The sequence below is a fragment of the Danio rerio genome, chromosome 7, assembly GCF_049306965.1.
Source record: "Danio rerio strain Tuebingen ecotype United States chromosome 7, GRCz12tu, whole genome shotgun sequence".
NCBI lineage: Eukaryota > Metazoa > Chordata > Actinopteri > Cypriniformes > Danionidae > Danio > Danio rerio.
In genome coordinates this window covers 2,532,501-2,543,884 of record NC_133182.1, presented here as the reverse complement: position 1 = coordinate 2,543,884, position 11,384 = coordinate 2,532,501, and positions in this window count along the sequence as shown.

Below are 11,384 nucleotides of genomic sequence, written 5' to 3'. Positions count from 1 at the left end.
GTTTCCTCCGGGTGCTCCGGTTTCCCCCACAGTCCAAACACATGCGGTACAGGTGAATTGGGTAGGCTAAATTGTATGAGTGTGTGTGTGAATGAGTGTGTGGATGTTTCCCAGAGATGGGTTGCGGCTGGAAGGGCATCCGCTGCGTAAAAACGTGCTGGATAAGTTGGTGGTTCATTCCGCTGTGGCGACCCCGGATTAATAAAGGGACTAAGCCGACAAGAAAATGAATGAATGAATGAATAAATGAATAATTGTTTTATATTTTTAGGTACTTTTTACCATCAGTCCGGGAATCTTTCTAGTCCAAATATCAAAAAATTCTAACAAGAATAAAGATCTAAAGATTTTAACACTGATAACACCTTTTTACTGCACCAATGGGTTTATTTATGTAGACTTAGGAAAATGTGCTTCAGGAATGTAAAAATGTTACACTTTAGTTTGTCACAATTCACAGCGTTTATGACCGTCTCATGGGGTATCTGCAGAGCTAGTGTATTTCCCATACCGATAAACATCCTGTGACTTTTAAAAATTGTATACGGTTCCTTTTGCACCATCGATGCTGTAATGTAATTAAAATATAATCAGTTAAATAAGCATTCAGTTAGTTGTTCAACCATAAAACAAGACAAAAAGCCACTTACACGCATGTGCCCGCCAGGGTTAGCAGGCCAGCACAGAAGCTCCTTTGGTCCCACTTTATATTAAGTGTCCTTAACTACTATGTACTTGAATCAAAAATAAATACAATGTACTTACTGTGTTTGTCATGTATATGAGAAAACTGTGGTGCTCTTGAGTTGGGATAGGGGTTGGGTTATGGACAGGTTTGGTGGTGTGGGTAGGTTTAAGGGTGGGTTAACGTGTAGGGAATGGTCTGCAGTGTATTTAAAAATGTAATTACAGAAGTTAATTACAGATGTAATTACATACCAGTATTTAATCAAGCATAAGTACTCAATAAATACATGTATTAACACAATAAGTGCATTGTAACAAACTAATAATTCCTGTGTAAGTACATATTAGTTAAGGCCACTTAATATAAAGTGGGACCGCTCCTTTGAATATACTGGTGTAAAATAAATGTTCATATTTTAAAGAAATGGCGAGTGAAAAAATGAAGTTTAATGCAGTGCTTCTTGTACATTCTGAGACCCGCTTTATAATGTATATCGGTTATGCAGTGAAGATCGAAGATTTAGGGTGCTTTCACATCTGTAGTTCGCTTCATTTGGTCCAGACCAAGCGCAATAAATGATACATCGTTGCATCTTCTGCCGTCTTTGGGTCGCTTTCACACCACACTGCTGGCTTTGGTCCGAACCAGTTGAAACGAACCAAAATGCAGTCATCTGACAAAATCCACATCTCTCATTGGCTAGATGTTGTTGAACATATTTCCTAAACTGCTTATTGATTGGTCAGAATTCACGTGTGGGAAAATCCCAGTGAACTCCCGCAGGTAAACAAAACCTTTTACTCTGGAGGGACGACTGCGCTGGCTGATTGTATCCCTGCTTTAGACAAACTTTACATTACGAAAATGAAGCACGGCTGCGGCTGCAAAACAGTGTTTAGTGCATCGCTCGTCACTTCAGGAGGAGACGTGAACTAATTTAGCTAAACTGTGACATGCTCATCTTGCGGAAATAATACCAACGATCCATCAGGTAATGTTTTCCCCCCTTTCTCTCTCTGTTGGTAAAGTGCTGTCAACAAATATTTTTCCTCCATATCCCATGATGCACAGCGCATCGGCCTACGGCAGCTGAATTAGTCCAAAAGGTGCAGTACTTTTTTTTTTATGGATCATATTCTCACCACAAACGAACCGCTCCAGGGTTCGTTTGAAAGCGTACCGAGACCACCTCTTCTAGCAGGTCTCGGTACGCTTATTTGGTTCGCTTTTGGTGCGCACTCGAGTACGATTGCTTCATTCACACCAGCCCAAACCAACCGCACCAAAAGGGGAAACGAACTCTAGTGCGATTCAATTGAACTAAATAAGGCAGGTGTGAAAACACCCTAAAAAAAAGGCAGACCTTAAACACGTCAATTGTGTAACTTCATACAGTTCACCGGAAGAGCTTGACCCAGGTTACTGCCAAAGTCCTTCTGCATATACCCTATTACCTGCTTATTATTGAGATATGAACTGTTTATTAGCACTTATAAAGTACAGTATGATCTGATTCAACATCCCTAATCATACTCAGTGCTAATTAGTAGTTTATTGAGCTGGAAGTCTTAGTTAATAGTTAATAGTGTGAATTGTACATAAATAATAAAGTGTGACCAAACCTTCTTCTGTTCCACCAAATATCTCCTCTTGAATCTTTATTTTGGGGATTCTGGTAAAATACATCAAATCTGTCAGAGGTAGGGTCAACAGCAGCGGCTCTACAACATTGTTCTTCTCAGTTATGTAAACACTGTGTGGTATTCGCGTGTGTGTGTCCAGGTGAAAGATAATCGAGCAAAAATGTGTAAAAGAATTCAAATTATAGGTTTTACTCTCATGATGTGCACGTCTCTCTCTCTCTCTCTCTCTGTGTGTGTGTGTGTGTGTGAAGTGTGTGTGTGTGTGTGTGTGTGTGTGTGTGTGTGTGTTTCTGTGTTTTACAACCAGGGAATTTCATGCATGTGTGTGTATGTGTGAAACGTCACTCCACACTGTCCATCCCGAAGGCATTATTTAACCAAATGAACTGGTATGGTGACATTTCATGACCGATATAATCAATAGATCTCACAATTCCCACTTTTCTTCTTTATTCTGTTGTAAATGGAATGTGTTTGTCTTTTATTATTATATTCTCATTAGACGTACAAAACGGCATCTTGTTTGTCTCACTAGTATAAAGTGTATAAATGGTATAAAGTACACAACATCATCATATCTCTATATCACATCTCTTCCATCTTTTAAACCTTCTCTGCAAACATGCTTTTCTTGGAGTTTTTGTCTTGTTTCTAAATATCTAAAACATCTTAAATCAAGAAGCATTTTCTAGACAAGCTAATTTTCTTGTTTTCAGAAATAACGAAGTGAGTTTGTCCTTAAAACAAGCAAAATGATCTGCCAATGGGGTCAGAGAAATAAACTTATTTTTCCTTTTGACATAAGATTATTTCATGTTCTCCATTGGCAGATTATTGTTTTGTAGTGTAAATATATGTTCTTTACACCAAATGAACCGAAATCCTACCTTTATATGGACTTCATATGGACAAAATCAACTGTACACTGCAAAAAATGCTTTTCTTGCTTAGATTTTTTTGTCTTGTTTCTGGTCTAAATATCTAAAATTTCTTATATCAAGAAGCATTTTTAGACAAGCAAAACATATTGCCTTGTTTTGAGAAAGAATATGCCAAAATTAAGTCAGCAAAATAATCTGCCAATGGCGTAAGCAAATTAATCTTGTTTTTTCTTTTGACATAAGATTATTTTGCTTACCCCATTGGCAGATTATTTTGCTTGTTTTAAGGAAAAACTGACTTAATATTGGCATAATATTTCTCAAAACAAGACAATATGTTTTGCTTGTTTAGAAAATTCTTCTTGATTTAGGAACTTTTAGATATTTGGACTAGAAACAAGACAAAAAATCTAAGTAAGAAAAGCATTTTTTGCAGTGTAGGCAGTAGATCTTTCTCATATCCGGAGGTGTAAAGAGTACCTGAAAACCATACTTGAGTAAAAGTACAGATACCTCACTGTAAAAATTACTCCATTACAAGTTACAGGTCACCAATTCCAATAAGACTTGAGTAAAAGTATTAAAGTATCCGATTTTAAAAGAACTTAAGTATTTTACTCATATTGAATGTAGGCTGAAAGAACACCAAGGAAGGTTTAATTTCTTAATATCGAAATAAATTTAACACCTCAATGTTTCAAAATGGCAGATTTACAAAAATAGAACTAAAAGTCTGTCAAACTCAAATGTCTAAAAAAAGGCACAAAATATTTTTCCAAAAAAAAAAAAAAGGAGTCAAAATGTAGTGAAATAAAATTCATATCTGACTTTCATGTGATTCACCTCTCAGTAGGCATGGGACAATTACCGTTTTCAAGGTATACCGTGGTTTGGAAAAGTCAAGGTTTCAAAACCATCAAGATTTTCTGCAATACCGTTTTCTGCCATACCATAAGGTATGTGTATGTTTTTTTTTAATTGTTTTCCTAAAAAAAAAAATCTCAGCAAAAACGATGCTGTTTTAAATTAAATTTAAATAAAATATTTTAAATTTTCCTCAAAATAAAATATATTGAGTTCAAATTGTCTTACCCAGTTTTACCCAGTTTTACCCAGTTTTACACAGTTTTACCCAGTTTTACACAGTTTTACCCAGAATATATATATTTTTTAGTCAGAATCTTATACAGGCTCATGTATACTCAGAGAGGGGCAATATTATTATTTAACTATACTAATAAGCATGTCACTGCTAATTAAGCTAAATTATAGTCATGTTATGTTGCAGTGGTTTTTGCCATATCAATAACTGTATTAACGTTTGTTAACATTATGCTTACAATACCATTGTAAAGTCAGACATAATTTGACTAAATTCACATTAAATTAGCATTAAATAGACTCTTGCCTCAATGTGTTTTCTCAAATTTGAGGATGAATTCTTAAAAGCACTTATTTTTGTGGTTCGTGGCAAACAAAGTAGACACTGCATCCTGCACACTGCATAAAGATGCCGACTCGTTTTGCACAATCACAACGTACATATATTCAATCAAAAATGTAGTCAAGTAGAGAGTAAAAGTTGCTTATATTTTTGATACTCAGTACAAGTACAAAGTAGTCAAAAAAAATACTTAAGTCAAGTAACGAAGTCCATTTATTCAAGTACTTTACACCACTGCTCATATCTGGCACCTAAGCTCTGGAACAGCCTTCCTAGCACAGTTGAGGAAGCAGACACGCTCCGTCAGTGTAAAACTAGATTAAAGACACCTTTCTTTGCGTTAGCATACACATAAAACTCAAATGCTCTTGAAGTCCAAATCCGCTAAAGTATTGTTAGTTTGCATTATTTAGGGCAACCAGAGCTGGGAACACTTCCCAAAAGACAATACAATTTGAACAGCATCTACACTTATGCTAGTCTGGTTTTATTATTCTCAAGGTCTCCATAATCTTGGACCAGGCCGTATCCTGAGCAGCTGCTGTGGTGGTCTTGGAGGAGTGGAGAGCATGACGAGTCTACTCATTGATCCTGTGTGCCAACCTGAACACCAGCCGGTGACCTACTCACACCTGCAGCTTCTCCACGATGGATGTCCAGTGCTCTCCGGCACCTAGACTGCAGCTCTGCACAAGAAGTTTGGCCAGAGGAGAAATGATCCTTCCCAACTGAGCCTGGTTTCCTGGTAAGGTCTTTTTTTCCTACACTTTGGTCAATTGGTGAAGTTTGTTCCTCCACTGTCGCTGCTGGCTTGCAGCTACTTATTAAAAACTCACTAATAATGCAATAACTGATGATATAAATGTGATTGAGGGCTTACAAAGAGCGTAGAGGGAGTCAGTTGTTTTACACATTAAAGACGCAGACTTGTTTTGTGGTTTTATTCACTGAAGATTGTCAAATAATGCTAAAAGGCAAATATTTAAATGAGTGCAGATACTTTTGGATAAGCTTTCACTAAAACCCACTCAGTTATGTGCTGGAAAATTAAAATCCACACGAGAATAATCACACCAGATATACAGTACACAGTAAAAAAATGAACAGTTTCTATATTTAGTGTTTTAGGTTTATTTACGGTGTTCAATTGCATTATGGGATGTCCACTTTTGATGCTGAAAATTCAACTCTAGAGTGACTCCTATTCAACATAGGCTCATTCTGCAAACGTAGCCCTATATACAATTCTGGAGATGGTGAACTATGTAGCCAGAGGTACGCATTTCGTCTTTAAAATGAATGCTACGGGGCGGTATGATGCTGTTCCTTTCTACGCTACCAGTAGACCAGTTACCTCTGTGTGGAGTGCTTTCCTGTTGTTACCAGTTTGCTCAGTGCCTCGCCATGTATGTTGGCGGAGAGCAGTTGACCCCAACAACAGGGGTTGAGTCTGGCAAAGAACGGTTCCAGAAAGTAGGCAAGACAAAAACAAAAGCCAAGAAATAAAATAAGCGAGTAAATAATGGGGTAGGAACATGGTAAAATCTGAAAATGTGGTAAAAAAAAAAAAAAAAAAAATCAGGCAGCCACAAGGGTTTCTTTTTCGGGTTTTCTTTTCAAAACACTGTCGGTTTAATTTAGGGAAGGGGGTGGGTGGGGCTAACAGTCAGTCAGTCGACAGCAGCCTCTGGTGGATTTACGTGAGAACAGCAGGCGGGAATGGCACTTGCGAGAGAAATTAGAGATCTGAAAAGCATACACATCGGCCTTCAATTTTAGTGAATCCTGGCATATTTATATTAAAAAAAATTACCCTTGGATGTATTTGGCGCTCTTCAGCAATGTATATGGCGGTGCATAATCAGAATGAGTCTTGCTTTTATTGGCATTTTAGTAGTTTGGGATAATATAATGCATAAGAAATAATATCTAGAGAAGTAAGTGTGTGAAATAGCAGTAAATGTGCTGCAGTTTATTAGAAGTTTTCTGTAGCGTATTATACAACACCAACACAGGCAATATAGCACTGCACACTATTTACACATGTTAATAAAAGTCACTTTTTAGACTTTTTTTAAAGGTTAAAAGTTGTTGGAAGAAAGATCAAGATCCCATAATGCAGTTCAAATTCAGAAATAAACAGGGGAAATTAAAAACATGAATAAAAATATAGATAACTGCTCATACTGTTATTTGTTGATAGGACTTGGTTCAGTACAGTGGGCTAAATACGATCAGTCGATATTTAATAACATCATCTCCTCTTTTGCTCATTTATTTTTGGATTAGTGGCTTCAAAGTTTCTCTAATGGACACACAGTGTTTCCAGTTGTGGGTAAAGTATGTCTGAACCTCACCCTCAGTAAATATTTGCAACAGTTTGTGAATACTGTCAGAACAAAAGCTGAAGATTGCCGAGATTAGACCGAACCTGTCCACTTTACCGCATTACCTTTTTGTTTTTTACTGTGGTAACTCATTTCTCTCACAATATCACACAATTTATCAAGTGCTCACTGCAAAAATGCTTTTCTTACTTAGGGTTTTTGTCTTGTTTGTAGTCTAAATATCTTAAAATTTTTAAACCAAGAAGTATTTTCTAGACAAGCAAAACATATTAGTTCATGTTCAGAAATAATGAGACAAAATGAGTTTTTCCCCTTAAAACAAGCACAATAATCTGCCGTAATAATTAGCTTTGTCAAAGTGAAAACAAGACTATTTTCTACCCCGTAGGCAGGTTCTTTAGCTTGTTTTAAAGAAACTTTCACTCCATGTTGATTCATCATTTCTTAAAAGAAGACGTTGATTTGTTTTGCTTGTCTAGAAAATGCTTCTTGATTTGAGAGTTTTTAGATATTTGGATTAGAAAGAAGACAACAGACTTAAGTGAGAGTGAGAGATCCACTTTTGCACTGTGAAAGATGAGCCAGCTAACAGGGTTTAACATTAAAAGTAGAAAATCTGAAATCAATTCAATCTTGTTGTAACTCAATGTTGGGTCAAATATGGACAAACCCAACCAAAAGTGTAACTTAAATTGAAGTGAGGTCCCTCTTTATATTATTAATTGGTCTTGACTAGTATGTACTTACTGTACATGGAAACGGATCATTTGTACTTATTGTGTTAATACATGTTCTGCATTGTACTTATGATTGACTGAATGCCTGCATGTCATTACATTGTAATTAGTTTCTGTAATTACATTTAGATTTGCACCATTGACTCATCCCTTATACTTTAACCCAACCCTAAACCTACCCATACAACCAAACCTGTCCCAGCCCTGCTCTTGATAGCACCAGAACTGTTCAGCAATGTACACTGTAAATACACTGTATTGGTTTATTATTTTACAGTAAATATAACACTGTAAAAAAGTTGACTCAACTTAAAATTGGAAGGCAGCTCACTGCAAAAATCAACTGAAGTCAAGTCAAGTGCAGTACTTGGGTTAAAAGTTAAAAATTGTTCAGCACGTTACCCTTACGTACATTTTTAAGTTGAGTCCGCTTTTTGAGTGTAGTTAAGGCAACTTAATATAAAGTGGGACTAAAATAAATTTATGACAACCCAGCAACATTTAGAGCACTGTAAAAAACAAAAATAAAATGACTGCAGAGCTTTCTGAGTTTACTCTGAGTTACATTTTTTATAAGCTGTGCAGCAAGTTGCCTGACAAATTTAAGTTGAGTGAACTTTTTTTTTTTTTACAGTGAAGGCCACTTAATGTAAAGTGAGACTGAAGTAACTTTTGTCAGGTTTCAGGAAGGATGAGGGAGCGAGGACTCTGGTGCAACAAATAATGGGTATTTAGTAATAATAAAATAAAAATAAAAGGCAAAACAAAACTACCCCGAGGGGGAAAACATTAACAAAACACACAAACAAACTTGGCTGGGCTGGGCTGGCAAGACAAGACTGGAGCAGGAACACAGGGGGAGTGTAGACGACGAACTGGCACAGCAGACATGAGGGGTTTATAAGCTGTAGGAAATTAACACACAAACAGGTGAACATAATTAACTAATAAGTGGTTAACAAGGAGGGTGGGACTAGACAATAGACGGAAGAGCGCATGACACAGAGAGACAACACAAGCCATGCGCTCACATAAAACAGGATAAGAACACGCAGCCAATGAGAGAACTCAATAACCACATGTTCATGACAACACAAGCACACGGTGCATGGAAACATACACCACATGCTAAACACAACACCAACAGAAGACTGAACGCAAGACACGAGTACACGATGAACTCACCGTGCACTCACACACGCAGCGTACAAGTTTCATCCCAGCGCCGACCAAAACCGAAACCAACTAGACTGAGACGCTGGGAATGAAACACCACGCTGCAGACAGACGAACACACAAACACGAGTACAAGAGCGCGCACGTCCGAGGCACGCAGAGCCCGCGCAACCGCATCAAGCGGGAGCGCGCACACTCTACGTACACCCACGCCGGCGCGAGCACACAGAGACACACAATGACAGAAACAGGACAAGACAACTAGTGTCCGAGCTCTGCCACCAAAACAAGAATTTACAAGACCAGAGTGGCAGAACCCTGACAACTTTACCCAGTGTTTTAGAGAACTGTATAATTTTAATTAAAACACTAAACCTGTAAGGTAAAGTTACTGCAGAGCTTTTTGAGTTAACTCAACTTAAAATATTTGGATTAAAAGTTGAGTGAAAATAAAAAAGCAAGTTACCTTACAATTTTAAGTTAGGTCAACTTTTCTTTTTTTCTAATCAATGTTTAATCAAGGCAACTTTATATAGAGCAGGACCAAAATAAAAGTACTCAATATTGTGTTACGGCAACACAGTCGTGTTTTAGAGCACTGTAAAAGTCATTAAAACTTCAAATTGAATCAAGTCAACTGCAGTTCTTGGGTTAAAAATTAAGTCAGCTCAAAAAAAGCAAGCTTACAATTTCTAGTTGAGTCAACTTTTTTACAAAGTAGTTAATACATTCATGCATTCATTTTCTTGTCGGCTTAGTCCCTTTATTAATCTGGGGTCGCCACAGTGGAATGAACCGCCAACTTATCCAGCACGTTTTTACGCAGCGGATGCCCTTCCAGCCGCAACCCATCTCTGGGAAACATCCACAAACACTCATTCACACACACTCATACACTACGGACAATTTAGCCTACCCAATTCACCTGTTCCACATGTCTTTGGACTGTGGGGGAAACCGGAGCACCCGGAGGAAACCCACGCGAACGCAGGGAGAACATGCAAACTCCACACAGAAACACCAACTGAGCCGAAGATTGAACTAGCAACCCAGCGACCCTCTTGCATGTGTTTTCAGAAAGTCAAAAGGTAATTCATTATTGCCGTCTATGTTTAATTGTTAAAAATATAAATATGTAGACATTGTGCAAACAAACAGCGCAGATTTCTGTAGAATGGTATTTTCTTGGTATATAATAAAGGTTACATGCAATGAATCATGCTCTTATTGTGCATAAATTATCAGGTACACTCACTGTAAAAATAAATAAATAAATAAATATATATATATATATATATATATATATATATATATATATATATATATATATATATATATATATATATATATATATTTTTTTTTTTTTTTTTTTTAATGTATATTTTATATGCATTTTATATTATATTATATTCTATTATATATATATATATATATATATATATATATATATATATATATATATATATATATATATATATATATATCGTATTCAAAAAAAGCTACTTGCTGCAGAGCTTTTTGAGTTAACTTAATTTAAATTGAGTCAAGTGCAGTACTTGGGTTAAAAGTTGAGTCAACTTAATTTTCAACTGCTTAAAAATAAAGGTCACACCAGTGACGCTAACTAAACTAAACTGATTCTTATTGTGATAAAGCTCTAATGTGTGTTTATGTGTGTGTTATTTGGTTATCTCCTGATTAAGTTAATGTATCGTTTTATCGTTTACAGGTTTTGTGTGTGAAATAACTTCAATGTTTGTTTAGTTTCATTTGTTTCATTAGTTTGTTCGTTTTGTTATTTGTTAATTTATTTATTCAGTATTTATTTATTCAGTATTTATTTATTTATTGTTTATTTATTGTTTATTTATTCATTCATTCATTCAGTATTTATTTATTTATTCAGCATTTATTAATTAATTAATTTATTTATTTATTCAGTATTTATTATTTATTTATGTATTCATTCATTCAGTATTTTTATTTTTAATTTATTCAGTATTTATTTATTTATTTGGTATTCATTCATTCATTTATTCATTCATTCATTCATTCATTCATTTAGTATTTATTTATTTATTATTAATTTATTAATTAATTAATTTATTTATTTATTTATTCATTTATTTATTTATTCATTTATTTATTTATTCAGTATTTATTTATTATTAATTAATTTATTCAGTATTTATTTATTTATATATTTATTTATTTATTTGGTACTCATTTATTCATTCATTCATTTATTTATTCATTTAGAATTTATTTATTTATTTATTCAGTATTTTTATTTATTATAATTTATTTATTCAGTATTTATTTATTTATTTGGTATTTATTTATTCAATCATTCATTCATTTATTTAGTATTTATTTATTTATTCATTGTTTATTTATTTATTTATTTATTTATTCATTCATTCATTCATTTATTTATTCAGTATTTATTTATTTATTTATTTAGTAT